The 15,143-nt window shown below is 44.3% G+C and overlaps 1 protein-coding gene across 2 annotated transcripts in view; it reads left to right on the top strand.

Annotated features, from left to right (window-relative positions):
• The window catches only part of AUTS2 (activator of transcription and developmental regulator AUTS2), a 2,056,888-nt gene that overhangs the window by 512,683 nt on the left and 1,529,062 nt on the right, over positions 1 to 15,143 (top strand). For both annotated transcript variants that reach the window (XM_078679408.1, XM_078679407.1), the window contains exon 3: positions 13,802 to 13,837. The gene's annotated coding sequence lies outside the window, so the exon portion shown is untranslated. The remainder of the gene's footprint in view (positions 1 to 13,801; positions 13,838 to 15,143) is intronic.

The raw sequence follows: 15,143 nt of genomic DNA, 5'->3' as shown, positions 1-15,143 counted from the left end.
GATGAAAAGGGAGAAATCCTGAAGTTTAGGACCCTTCGTGACCACAAAAAAGTCCATTCATGCAAGATCTTGCCACCCACGACGTTCGTCAACTCGTAGCTCCTGTGAACTGACTGTTTGTGCATTTGCAACTTCCAACAATGCCCGGCAAACATTTTAGTCTCAAACTATTTACTAAAATTGACTCCATCTTTCTAATCTGGTGTCAGATTTTTCTTGTGCTGTGTACTTCCTTTATTACTAATTGTTTTTCTTTTCTATTGGTTTACACATTACCTCTAAGTTAAGCCCGCCTGTTTTTCTGCCAAGCTACCATAAGCACGGGTTAAATCAGCTACATTTGTGGCTGTTGCTTTAGAAGAGTCTTCACCCCTTGAATCAAATATCCAACGTTCTAGGAGGACCAAATCTTAATTCTGTAAACTCAAATCAGGTGTTAAGACAATATTAGTCTAACTGGTCTTCCAAACTCCTACACAGTCGACCTCAACACAACAACCCCCAAAACACAAACTCCAACTTCAATGTTTGGACCAGTGCCGGCACAGATATCCTGACTCCTCTCAGAGCCAACAAAGCCATAAGTACCAGATTGCAAGTAAGCTGGTACTAGGTGGAGCTCAGTCTCATCAAATGCTACTGCAAGCAACATGAACTTAAATAGAGACCAAGCCAGAAAAACACAGATAAGAGTACCTATAAATATGCCCTCAAATGGTACCATCAGCAAAGAAAACCGCAGAATGCTCCATGTTCACCAAATGTATTTAAAGCAGCACAACCAGTACCAAGGAAATCTTTGGTAAGTGACAGACTTCACCGCTCTGGCAGCAAGCTCCACTAGCGTAGCCCACTGTCAGGACCTCTGCACCCATCTGTCCCTATTCTTTAGCAAAATGCTCACCAGCGTCCATGAAAAGTCTAGCTTCCACCATTGCAGCCCTTATGCTTATCTCTACTAAGACTCAGAGGACCACTCTAACCATCTTGCCCACCATCACCACTCAAGAAACTGCAACAATAATGCAATTCATACATTCAAGAGAATCCGCGGAGCCCTGTCCTCACCACACCCACCCCAGAGGACTCCATCAGCACAGTCATCAACCCGATTTTAAATGAATCAATGATTACAGCCACCTGGATGCCTGGAAACTATCTACAGTACTCCTCTGTTCTCAAGATACCCTCAGTAGACCAGAAGATGCTAGCCAAATATTGTCTTATCTCCCTGTTACCCTACCCAGCCTATTTTATGGAGAAAATAATACACACACAGACCCAGTCACCCACCTCATTAACAACCACCTCCGCAACTCCACTCAATCTGAATCCAGGCCCAAAATAGTACAGAGTTTGCCCTCATCACTGCCACAGAGGACTTCTGGATGATCATGGACAAAGGTGACACCGTGGCCCTCATTCTACTGCGTCTTTTCACAGCTTTTGAATCTGTCTCCTACCTCATCCTTATCTAATGACTACATGAAGCAGGCATTCAAGATCCCACACTTCACTGGATTTGCTCATTTCTTACAGGCCCAGCTAGTCAGTCAGCACGGCCCTCTTCACTATCGATGCCATCAACCTCATTTCCAGAGTTCCACAAGGATCCAAACTTAGCCCCACTCTCTTCAACTCCTTCCACTATCCTTTTCAATCAAAATAACAGACTAACTTGTTCATTTCTCAAATGTCATATTTCACTATACTAATTTTCAACACTAGTCCATTATGGGTTCCGGAGTAGCGTGCTTCTCGCCAAAAAAGCCCTTTAACACCCCATCAGAGGTAACAAGCGCTATATAAAAGCAAACCTTTTTTCCTTCTTCTATCCCTCCGCTATCCTTCTCAATCCAAATGACTGACTAATATCCACCACTCAAATTTCTTTCATATTTCACTATAATAATTTTCAACACTAATCATTTATGGGTTCCGGAGTAGCATGCTACTCCCAAATAAAATGCTTCAACACCCCATCAGGGGTAAAAAACGCTATATAAATGCAAACCCTTTCCCTTTTCTATGCCTCCCCAACCCTTCTCAATCCAAATAATTGACTAACATATCCACCACTCAAATTACTTTCATATTTCACTATACTAACTCAACACTAATCCTTATGGCTTCTGGAGCAGCGTGCTACTTGCCAAAAAAATGCTTTAACACCCTATCAGGGGTAACCAGCGCTATATAAATGCAAACCTTTTTTCCCGCTATCCTTCTCACTCCAAATAACTGACTAATACCCACCACTCAAACTACTTTCATATTTTACTATACTAATTTACCACTAATCCTTTATGGGTTTCCGGAGTAGCGTACTACACGCCAAAAAAAAAACGCTTCAACACCCCATCAGGGGTAACAAGCGCTATATAAATACAAACCTTTTTTCCTTCTTCTATCCTTCCGCTGTCTTTCTGAATCCAAATAATTGACTAACGTATCGACCACGTAAATCACTTTCATATTTCACTATATGAATTCAACACTAATCCTTTATGGATTCCGGAGTAGCGTGCTACTCACCGAAAAAGTGCTTTGACGCCTCGTCAGGGGTCGTAAGAGCAGTAGAAATGCAATTACAATACAATACAATACATTACCCTATTTGCCAGAATCATCTGAACCCACAGAATCAACATCATATCCTATACTGATGACACCCAGCTCATACTCTCCCTCTCTGAAAAATGCCAAACACCCAGACCAATTTCTCCGTCTGCATGACTTAGTCACCAGTTGCAAATCAACTGCTTCTAGCACAATGAAGACATGATGGAAGTAGTAATCTTTGTCAAAGGTACTTCACCTCACCCTGGGGCTCTTCCTGGTGGCCTGGTGAACTCGGACTAACACCGCTACCAACAACCACCTCAGAGAGGCTCAGAATAGTAAGCACCATTCAAATCACCGTTACCGGCCAAGTAAATGGTCTCCATTTCCTGTGTCACACACTGAAGAACCTCAAGATCTTCAAATGGCTCCCACCAACACTTGCAGAACAATCATCCCAGCCCTCATCACCATTTAGTTGGACTATACCACCAGGCAGTGCATAGAACAGAAAGAGGAATGCTCCTTCAAATCTTTGATGGGCATCTTGGATTGGTGCTTCCTCTTCCTCTTTTAGAAACTGAAGAGGTATACACTTATGATTCAATGCTGCTTCTCCCCTGTACCTTTCTACCTGTTTCTAGCCTTTGCTCCTGTTTTGACCTCACTCCTTTTGGTTTTATTCTCTCTGACTCCCGGAATTTGGGCACCCCCTCTTATTCTACCTCTTTGCGCCTTCACTACTCTAGTGGCCCCCCATTTTCTGTCCACCACACCACGTCTTCACCCCATCTCCTTATCATGGCTTCCAGTCGAATGAAGTCTGTAATCAACTGCTTCGAAGTAATCTATCCCCCTCATATGTCCAAAGCAGTAGCTAAACGGTTCAAACATAACATCATTGAACAATTTCCAGATTCCCTATTTGTTGACCAATTCCATAATGGGCGCCTAGGGAAGATTAAAAATGACTTCCTTTTCTTCACTAATGACATCCCTTTCTGGTCCTCCAGCTTTTCCAATTCCCTCAACGTATCCTCCTCCTCTTCTTTCCCGCATGGGAAGCGGTTAAAAATGTCTCCCTCCGCTCGCTTTAATGGCTTTCTCACCATTACACTTTATAACAATGGCACTGTCATGATCCCAGCTTCTGACTCCTGTCTCTCTCTCTTTGACCACATCTTCCACTCCCTTCGTCCCACCCCTGCGACTATCTCTCCAGATTCTTCCTGTTCTTCTTCCTCTAACTTGTCTTCTTTCTCCCTTTCTCCCCCCTTGACTCCCACACATTCCTTCAGGCCGCTCTCCCGAGAGTCACAGGTTGACCCTTTCCCCCCCCCTTGTCTTGTTCCCTCCACTCCCATTCTGCCACCTTCCCAACTGGACCTCCCCTTACCTCCTCTGCTTTACACCCCACTTCACCCCTACATCCTGCATCTCCCCAATATTCCACTGCCTTCTCTCACCCCCTAACTCCCCTATTCCCTCCGATCTCCCGAGAGTCTCAGGTCGACCCTTCCCCCCCCTTTTCTTGTTCCCTCCCCTCCCTTTCTGCCAGCTTCCCAACTGGACCTCCCCCTTACCTCATCTGCTTTACACCCACTTCACCCCTACATCCTTCATCTCCCCACTATTCCACTGCCTTCTCTCACCCCCTAACTCCCCTATTCCTTCCCATCTCCCCCTTTTTAATCCACCTCTCTTACAATCTAAACTACTGATCATTTCGCCTTACCCTCCCCCCTCCCTCCCCTCTGCTCCTCACCCCTCTCCGCTCCTCCCCTTTCCTCGTACCCTCAATTCTGCTCTCACATCCCCATCTTTCTACAACCTTCTCTCCCCCCTCCCATGCCTCACATCCCTGCCTCCCCTATTGGTAATCCCATCATCTTCCCTCACACTGATCTCACCACCCCTTCTCTCCTCATCTTACATTCCCCCTATGCTTCACAACCCTGTTTCCCCTCTTGGTAATTCCTCCCTCTTCCCTACCTTTGACTGCTCAGCCCTTCAGTCCTCCCACAACTTTCATTTTGATCACCCCCCCAGTCTGCCTGGTGCCTTTACCCCTACATTCACCTTTTATTACCCATGGTACCTGGCCTGCACCCTCTCTCTTCTCCCCACTCGTGTGGCCTCCCTTTGACCTCCCTCCATCCTCTCCCTGTTCAACCCCTTCTCCTCTCACCGCACCGTATCCACGGCCTTCCTATTACCCCTCTCCCTCCCCCTCCTCCTCCAGCCACCCATTTCTACTCCTCAACTTTCTCCTCCCAGGTATGATCTCTATTCTTCACCTCTGCTCAACACCAGTAAAAATATCTCAGTAACTCCATTCACTCCTTTATACCACCTCCTTTCCCCCACTCAGACCCTTACATCACATATCTCCCCCCAGCCCCCCACAGCCCACTGCCCTTCTTTGCATACTTCACTTCCTCCCCCACCTTCGACCCTCGCAACCCAACACTCTCCCCGATCCCCCACTTCCTCCTGTCCTCCTTCGCCTAGTCCACTCTCTCCCTTAACCATTGAGCCACCCTTCACTCCGTGCTTACTCTGTGCTCTGGAAACTAAACTTGATTCCCTCATCTCGTCCATTTCCCTGCTCGAAGCGTCCATTTCACTCCTATGTGCTAAGATATCCCCCTCCCCGAACAACCTCCCGAGGAGTTCCTTGCTCCCGCGCCCCAATAGAGCCAACCACAATCTATCCTCCACAGACATTACCAACCTATTGGCTACCTACAAGACCATCAATGTCATTACCCCTACATTCGCCTCTCCTAACAACTCTACTCAATTTGCCATTCAGACCATCTCTTCCGTCAGACCTTACCAGCCTCCCCCTCAAGGGGCACCCTCATTCAAGAATCTAATCCCTATCCCCCTCATCAGTCCAGACACTCACATCACCAAAACAGTTGCGTCAGAGCTACACTGTATGCTCCATAACTGCAGATCTGCAACCAAACACAGACTGGAAATTTCCGACACCATCACTCACCACAATCTCGACATGCTCTTTCTCACTGAGACCTGGTTTAATGACTCCTCTCACACTTCATTTGATCTTTTGTTACCTACTGACTACTCTATTCTCAGAAACGACAGACCAGGCAAGATCGGGGGAGATGTTGCAATTATCTTCAGAGACACCCTCCAAATCAAAGCCTTTCCCACTACCCTCTTTCGCACCTTTGAATGCCTCTCCCTAGAATTCCAAGTTCATCATGGCACACCCTTCAGGTTCCATATCATCTACCACCCGCCTGGAAACTGTACTTCCTTCATGGAGGAATTCATTGACTTCATTAGTGACCAATATTCACAGAGCGACAAGCAGATCTTCCTAGGTGATTTCAATCTCCACTGGGGCTCTTTGGAAGACTCGGCTGCCAACAAGCTTGCAACCTTTCTTTCTGCTAATGATCTTGCACAACACTGCTCGGAAATTACACATGACAAGGGCTCAATTCTGGACCTTGTGAATTCCAAATCAGAACAGATTACCACTGCTTCACCCATCCATGTGGACTGGTCTGACCATTTCCTTGTTCCCTTCTGTTTTCACCTCTCTCACATTTTAACTCTCGGCCAACCCAAAAGAGCCTCTACGTGGTTCCGCAACACAAAAATTTTGATCTTGAGACTCTATGTGATTCTGCTATGCAATCTCTTCCTAGTCTAGACCCCAATATGGATGTCAACTATCTCACTCCCCTTTGCCTCTCAATACTCGCAGTCGAAATCGACAAGGTTGCTCCACTGCAAAGCAAAAGGAAAAGACCCACCCCATCAGCTCCTTGGTTCAACAAAGCTCTCTATGATGAAAGGAAAAACCTTAGAATCTTAGAGAAGCACTGGAGACTATCTCCATCCAGCCCCAACCTCTCTCTTTTACGTTCAGCAAGATCCATATACCACAAACACATCTTCCAGGAAAAAACATCACACCTCAGATCCCTCCTCGATTCAGCTAAAAACAGACCCAAAAAACTTTTCGACCTCATCAAAAACCAAAATTGTTCTCCCCAAACCATCAAACCTGAGGATGCATCAAAGAAAGCAACTGAGTCGCTATATTCTTCGATCAAAAGGTAAATTCTCTGGTGGAACAGGTCACCCACCCCACCCCCATCAAGGAGCGAAAATCCTTAGTCACTTGGCAGAACTTTGCCGCCATCTCAGAAGTTGATCTCCTCCAATGCATCCGCGAAACCAAACCTTCCAACCATTCCTCTGACCCCATTCCCAGTGGCATCGCCATTGATTTCTATACTAACACTCTCTCCTACTGGACCGGGCTAGTCAATCTCTTCCTCAGTCAAGGATCCCTCCCAAGTGTCCTCAAAACAGGATAGGTTACCCCCTTCTAAAAAAACCCTCTGCAGATGCAAATGACCTCAATAACTTCCGCCCCATCACCAATCTCCCTTTTCTTTCAAAGATCACAGAAAAATGTGTTGCAAAACAACTGTCCCAACACATTACGGACAATAATCTCCTCAACATGTTCCAGTCGGGCTTTATTCAAAACTGCAGCACTGAAACAACCCTGCTGCAAGTGATCGATGATGCGCTGCATATTCTCGATACAGGGGAATCATGCCTTCTGTTTCTTCTTGACCTCTCTGCAGCTTTTGACACTGTTAATCACAACACCCTCCTTAACATTCTTCAACAGAGAATGGGCGTGGAAGGCACTGTACTCAAATGGTTTTCCTCTTTCCTCACAGACAGATCCCAAATGATCAAGATTGCAAATAGTCTCTCGTCTCCACTGGTGGTTGGTCAAAGCGTCCCTCAAGGTTCTATCCTTGCTCCCACTCTGTTCAATCTCTATCTGGAACCATTAGGGAATCTTCTAAGCAAATCTGGAATCCTCTACCATCTCTATGCGGATGACACCCAAATCTACCTCAAGGTGTCTTCCCCTCATGATCTCTCACTACTCAGCTCTACTCTCAATACTGTTCACACCTGGTTGATAGTTCACCAACTCATTCTCAATCCCTCCAAAACGGAATTCCTCCTCATATCTAGCTCTCTCTCTCTCCGCCTCCTGTCCAAGCCTGGATGGATCAATCAAATCTACTCAACAGTAAACCCATCATTGTGGATTGCGCTAAATCCTTAGGTGTCATACTTGACAAAAGACTCAACCTCATCTCACACATCAACTCCATGGCCAAGAGCACACGTTATCTACTGCGACTTTTATGAGGGATTCATCAGTTCTTCCCAGAGAATGACCTAAAAACCTTGGTCCATTCGCTAGTTCTCTCTAGACTTGACTATTGTAATTCTCTTCTGACTGGCCTTCCCAAATCTCACCTTTCCCCCCTCAAATCCGTCCTCCATTCAGCAGCTCGCTTCATTTCAGGGTCCAAACGAAGTGACCACATCACTCCTATCCTGTCTTCTCTCCGATGGCTTCCCATTGAGGCTAGAGCTATCTACAAAACAGCGTGCATCACCCACAAAGCTTTGTACTCTTCCTCCCCTCTCTATCTGGCGAATAAACTCAAACTGTCTGGAGGCTCAAGACCTTCTCGGAATGCGGAAAAGTTACTTCTTGAACCCCCTCCTTCAAAAGAGAAAAAATGTTGGCACAATCGTTCTCAGGTAATGCGGTGACAACCTGGAACTCGCTTCCTCCTTTGCTCCGTGCCATCACCTCCATCCAGATCTTCAAAGCGGACCCCAAATCTCTTTTATTCCAAAGACACTTTCAGAACTAATTCCCTCCTTCTCAGACCCTGCCAGGAAGTTCTTTAGTCATTGTAAATTTCTCACATATGTTTATATTTTTGCTTATACATCCTGTGCTTGCTGTGTTTGAAATTGTGTTCCTTTTGCCTGTGTTGTTTTGATTATATGGCCTGCTATTGTTCGCCAGGAAGTTCTTTAGTCATTGTAAAATTTGTCATATTTATTCTTACTTTTGCTTATTCAGTCTGTTCATGCTATTTTTGTTTGCTCTATTCCTGCAACAGTTCTCTCGTGTAAAATAACAGGTTCTATTGTACAGTGCTCTGACACCTTCGGGTTAAGTCCGCGCTTTATAAAAATGCATTAAATAAAATAAAATAAAATAAACTGACCAGACTATGCAAAACTCTGTGGCCAGGCTCACTCTGAAACTCGCACCCCGCAGTAAAATTACACCACATCTCAAAAAACTGTGCCGGCTCCAAATCCACAAATAAGCGCTATGCAAACTTCTCATGCACACATACAGAGCTTTATACAACACTGGCCCACCTGCCTTGACAACCTCATAAACATCCACTAACCTACTAGACACCTCCGCTCCGCCAGAATCCTACTCGCACACACCTCCTCAGAAGGGGAATCAGATCTCTTACCTCACTCCTAATGCCTTCCACATCAGAGCCTCCTCCCCATCTCTTAAATACCACAATAAACTGAGAACCTGACTCTGGTCTTCGCCTAGCTCTGGCTCAGGTTCAACCCAGGCAGCTCCTGCTTCAGCATCAGGATATTATCCCAGATGAGTTGTGCGCTATTCGCATACACATTATTTTAAAAATGGTGTATCATCCTAGGATTCTTTTAAGCTACTCCCTGTCTCTGTATTCATTTAACTGAACGTTAGGTGAACTTATTTAAGATCTAATATCGGAGCTGCTTCAGAGGAACTAGCAGAGTCGCCAAATTACTGTACAATGCCCAAAAAATGTTTTTTAGGGCTCCCTGGAGTGCTCCTGGAGACAAGTTTCTATTGAAAATTCAAGCATGAGTTTATGCTGACAATTTTAAACTGCATTATATCTAAAGTTACTAAAGTTATGTAATTCTATAACATTTTAACATACCTCGAGACACATTACTTTCTATAAAAAAAAGTATGAACCCTGTTTCTTCACGCTTAGCTGGACAGGCTGAAGTTTTTTGTCCAGTTTAAAGTATATGTGTAAGTATTGGTATTTGTTTAGCATAAACATAGTTGAAAGCTGGATAGCAATGGAGTGCTGAAACTGGTATGAACGAGGCAGAATATTCATTGGGGAGAAGGCTGTCATGGAGGTAGGTTGTGCCTTTGTTACATTTCTGAACTGAAGGAAGGGAGGGGCATGGTTGTTATTGCGAGAGGGTAGTTCTAGAAACTCGTTGTGTAGATGTAGATGGGCTTCTTTTTTTGAGGTTTTTGTTTTTACATTCGTTTAATTCCATTGTGATGATGTCTACTTTTTTGATGGGGTGCTTATTTTCTCTGCCAGAAATGCATGGGTACAATTTCTTTTGGCCTGGTGTGGGATGCAGATTGAACATAAGACTATGCTGGAATTAGATAGAGGACCAATTTAGACACTTCTGAATTGGATCATATGTTTCAATTGCTTTAGTCTTTCAGTGAGATGTTATACAGTTTGATGGGACACCCAAAGTGGTGTCTGGAACATTGTTGAGCAGGTGCTTGCCTTCACAAAGTGAGGGAGGACTATAACTCTAGGTTTTGTTCTGAAGTTTGCTTCCGATGGGCAATGTTTCACTATTTGCAAGAGGGAAACCTGGTGCCATTCTATTTACATGTTGTGGATGATATATTATTTGCAGGAGAGATCCATGTTGAGGGGAAAACCAAGTGTTGTTGTGCTAGTTGGCCGTAGTGATGTGATCTCATCCACGTTTATTTCAGACAGCCAGGCTTAAATTAGTGGCTGTTTGTTGCTTTTGGCGAGCACAAAGAACTCTAGCTTGATTACTTCCATTTTCAGCTGTGTCTTATGTCTATGATGGATCTTGATGTTGCTGTTAATCTGTAGGATTCCAGGTATTCTACATATAGATTCATAATGATGTTGGTCATGATGGAGCCATGGGTACTTCAAAGGAGACATCATTTCTGGGTTCTGAAACCGCGGATTAGGTTATGTGGGTGTTGCTTAAAGGTAGGAGGTGGACCACTGCAGTGTCAGACCAGAAAAACCCACGTTTTATGGCTGACTCTATTGAAGACTTTTGGGATGTCGAGTAGCATCAGAGGTTAGGGTGATATTTGTTTCACTAAGGTCAATCAAACATACCTCTCTTTTTATGATTTCTTGGATTTAGTCCAACACAAAATCATGAAGTTCTGCAACTCCTGCCAGCCCACTTAAGATGTCAACACACTGCTCAATATTTACATCACTTTGAAAAAGAATGTGGAATTATGGTATTTATTACTTAATACGCTACAGTAGGTCACTGAAAACACAGTGTCAGCATACTGCATAACAACTGAAGTCATGCATAAATATTAAGTGTAACATAATTCTAGCCATTACATTCAACAAACCATGAGATAGATACCTTGACACATAGTGAAGACAGGTGCCTCAGATGACAACAAATGAACCTCAATTGCAAACATTCAGCTCCATTGTACACCCAAGCGGTATAAGAGAACCTGCGCTCTATAGGCAGATAAGAAATTGAGATGGATCCTTAGCCTTAAAGATCTCACCCTACTACACTTTGCCTGCAGATTCCTTCTAGCTGCTGCTGGAGTTAGCTTTTACAAGACTGCTGTCAATGAAGCAACTAATAGAAGCAAAGTACTCTTCAAGGCATCATGCTCCATGGCAATCTCCTGCCTCAACAGCTAATGTCACAATTTGTTAAAAAGTTCAATTTCATCAATCAGTTTTTCACTAAGAACATTAACAAAATCAGACTCACATTTTCAATATGCATTGCCCTATCCTTCCACCTGCAGGTGTCCAACTTTTACCTCCTTTCACACACTGAACACTGACATCATCCACTCCTTCAAGTGAACCTCTTATGAAGATCAGGGACGTAGTTTCAGGAGGGATATGTGGGGTGTTACACCCCCACACCAAATAAATATATTTTGTGAAAAACAGTTGGTTACAGGTGCTTTCTGTTGGGCATGTTGAGGTGTCTGTTGGATTTTACCAGGAATGTTTACATACACACAGACAAAAACGCGCACACAATTGCTCCCTCTCTGTTTTGAAAGTTTTTGTAAACATTGGTTATTTTACTAAATATTGTGCTGTCTCTCTTAGTGCTACTACCAATCCTCATTTCTCTCAATTTCCACTGCATTTAGACCCTCACACACACACTCTGCTTGTCATTTAATGAATTTAAACATTATATGCCAGCCTGACTTTTGGAAAATCTGTAGCTCACATTCCCGAAACTTCATGACTAAGCTACGCCCCTGATGAAGAAGACATTCTACCATCATCCATTGTGAAATGCATCCATAGAGTTGCCATTAAACAGGCCCCCTCAGTATTGTCCACACCTCCTTAAACCAAGGCGCCTTTGCTAATGTAAGATGGGTGTGCTGAATGCAAGCAGAGGTGATGCAGTGTGAGATGTCTTTGGTGAAATCCCTGTTGGATCTGGAGGTCTGTGGAGCATATTGATAATGCCTGTCCAGGAGGCTTAGGGGGTAAATGCCAGGAGTTTAGGAGCTTAAATATCTTGATATATCTTGGGCCTGAAATCAGAGTGTCGGATGGACTTGTGGAGGATGCTGAGTTCTTCACTGGCGCTATGTGTATGCAGTCTGTGTTGTTGTTTGACAAGAGTGCTTCTAGGTTGATTTGTGTCATAATATCTGCGACGCCAGAGAGATGCTGTAAAAGCTACAATTGGATACCCAATATCAACTTCCACCCAGCAAGACTCACTGCACAACACCTTCCCAATTGCCTTTCGCAAACAGATAATTCTAGAAAGGCATGATGGAATCCTCATGCACACAATATAGCACCCAAGTCATGAAGCTGGTTCAGCACTCCTATCCAGTAAATTTTAGATTATTCACCATGCTTCGTAGAAAGCATTTCATTCCCATAATAATTATCCATAATTTAAAACGTACTCTGACTAATGGGAGGAGGTTTGTCCTTTGCTCATTGTTCTGGGTAGGGCTATCCAGGGGAGAGGCGAGGGTTATCCGCTTTGTTTCCGCTTTCCAGACCATCTTTCTATGGCCTCTTCACCTGCACTCTTGTATGATAACAGTAATCTGACATGATCATGACAGGTTTGGATAAATGTACCCCGGCCCTTTGCTGATTAGATTCTGGAAGACATCTGGCGCTATGCAGGACGTTGATCGTGATGACGGATGTCATGGACTGTGCTGAAAGCACTGCGTCAGACGCTGGGTTGTTAAGTGACAATTCCTATAGTGAATGCGATGCCAATTGAATGCACAGCCACTATGCCCCGGAGAAACGTAACAACAACCATGTTGCTCCATGTGGATATTTCCTTTGCCTATATTATGTCCCATTTCGTGTATCTCAAAATGGGGCATAACATTTTGATTGTGCAAGGCCCTAAAATCCACATATAACTGTATTTATGGAACATTTCCCCCAGTTAATTTCGGCAACTTTGCCCTGCCATATTTCATCAGGTGAAAATTGTCACATTAACGAAAGGACAACCTCAAAAATGGTTAGAGAAACAATAAACGTTAAATGTTCACCACCTCACCCTTCGTTAAAAGGGCCACCCCAAGGCTCCACGGAGTTCCATTTTTCAGCCATAATAAATCAAACACCCAGATTCTTTAAATTATTCATTTCCGTGCCCGCAGTCTTCAGAAAATAATACATGTAGCTGCCACGGTGTCACGTGATCTCCGCATTTCAGCCCGCTAATTATGTTTACTAAATGTCTCTTTTTGCAGAGCGCAGCGCACACCCTCCAAGGGGGAATACAACAGCAAGCAGGTCAGAACACTGGGAAAGGCACACAAACCCACTGAGCTATTTTCTTCAGTGCTTTCCGTTTGAAGCTGGTCTGCTTTTTACCTCAACTCCTCCTGCCGCTTTGTGGCCACACAGCTGAACAGCTCAGGAACCGGGGCATCGAATGTCAGCACGTCAGGGAGGCAGGTTGGCGGGCGCCTGCTCTCTCTCAGTGCGGGGCGAAGCGCCGTCATTACCCAGCTGCCTGTCAAATAAATTGGCAATTACGTCTTGGGTTGAGACTCCGAAATGCAGCAAATACTACGTTACCAATTCTAAGCCGTTGAGAGATGTAAAGGGGGGTAAATTAAGCAAGGCCGTGTTTGTTTCGGGAGCAGTTGACAGGGGCCAACGCGCGGGATACTGTGATGTGTGGTGATGAAAAGCTTGCAAAGAGTTTTTAATGAGCTGTACGGCGTGGAACGTGATAAAAACCCGTGACTGATTCCCAGTTTGTCTTTCTTGTTTGTGTGTTTCATTTGCAGAGCTCGGCTCATTCAAGCTTGGGAACCGGTTACTACGTAAGTGTGTCTCAACTTTTTTTTTAGCGCCTGCCACGCACCTCCTCCGGGCGCAGCGCTGCTAATGAAATTGAACGCATACATTTTCTCACAGCATGTACTAATAATCTCTACTCTGCCCCAAATGGGAGAAAGAAAATGTCTTCCTGGTAGTATGGCTCGCGCTGCGTTGAAGGTCATATGCATTATGCATTGAACATCAGCTATTCACACCAACTTGACAATAACCTTAGTTATTGATTTAGGTCATATCACCCCAGCCCAGCACACTCCCAGAGATGCTAATTATTTCCATAAACCATAGTGGAATTTTAATCAATCAGAAATCCTTTTTTCCCCTCGTCTCTGCCTACATTATAATTCGAATAAAGACTTTATTCTCGATTTGTCAGTGGACCTCAGCTACATGGCCCTAAGTAAAAAACTCAATAGCTCGTTTCACATGTAAAATCCGTGCCATTTATGTTTGACAAGGAGTGGCAAGTCAATCCACGTTGATCAAGTGAATTAATTTATTTAAAGCACTAGTATTTTTATTCACTATTGGTAATGGTACCCGAAAGAGTTAGTCTCCGACCTGTGTACATATCCCCAAAATGCAATAAAATGACTTAAGAGAAGGGGTCACCACACCAGTTCTGGAGTCTGAAGGCGTGAACAGTTTTCTAGCAGGGACCCTTTTTGAATGGAATGTTGCCAGTGACATATAAATTATGTCCTATTAGAGGCGAGTCAAACATAACAGAAGAGCGCACGATAAACCCCAGAGAAGGCACACTTACATCATAGGTTCCCATCCTTCCCAAATAGTTTATCCTATTCTGTCACCCCCTGCACCATACCCTTTGATCAGGTTAAACAAGATATTCATGCTCCCTGTGCCATAGGACTGAAGCTGCAATATCTGACAAGGACCAGCAAGCCCAAAACCAGCCTGTGGTTGCTTTTGTTCCTTTTCAGAGAGGGCATGACACTCTGAGCTGCATTCTACCTATTGGAGCAGGACCAAATCTGATCTGTGTTTGGTTGCCTACTGAGTGTAGTGGCACCTAGAGCAAAAAAATGATGGACTGGAATTTGACCTGAGTGATCATCAGTGGAACAGATCACTGCATGTATTCCACTCATCACTTTTTTTTTGTTCATTGATTGTCTGCATACCCCTTAGAAGAAGGGACTCAGTTCCATACAGGATGTAAGATATGTATTAAACTGCAAAGGTTCTCACTGTGAAGAATATGTATGACACACGCCTAAATTACTTCAAAGCCAGAGTTACTGCAGCAAGATTAAGAATCAGTCTCTG

This window comes from Lissotriton helveticus, chromosome 3_1 (genome assembly GCF_964261635.1).
Source record: "Lissotriton helveticus chromosome 3_1, aLisHel1.1, whole genome shotgun sequence".
NCBI classification, from domain to species: Eukaryota; Metazoa; Chordata; class Amphibia; order Caudata; family Salamandridae; genus Lissotriton; species Lissotriton helveticus.
Note: the sequence above shows the minus strand (reverse complement) of the source record. Positions and strands in the feature narration are given on the sequence as shown.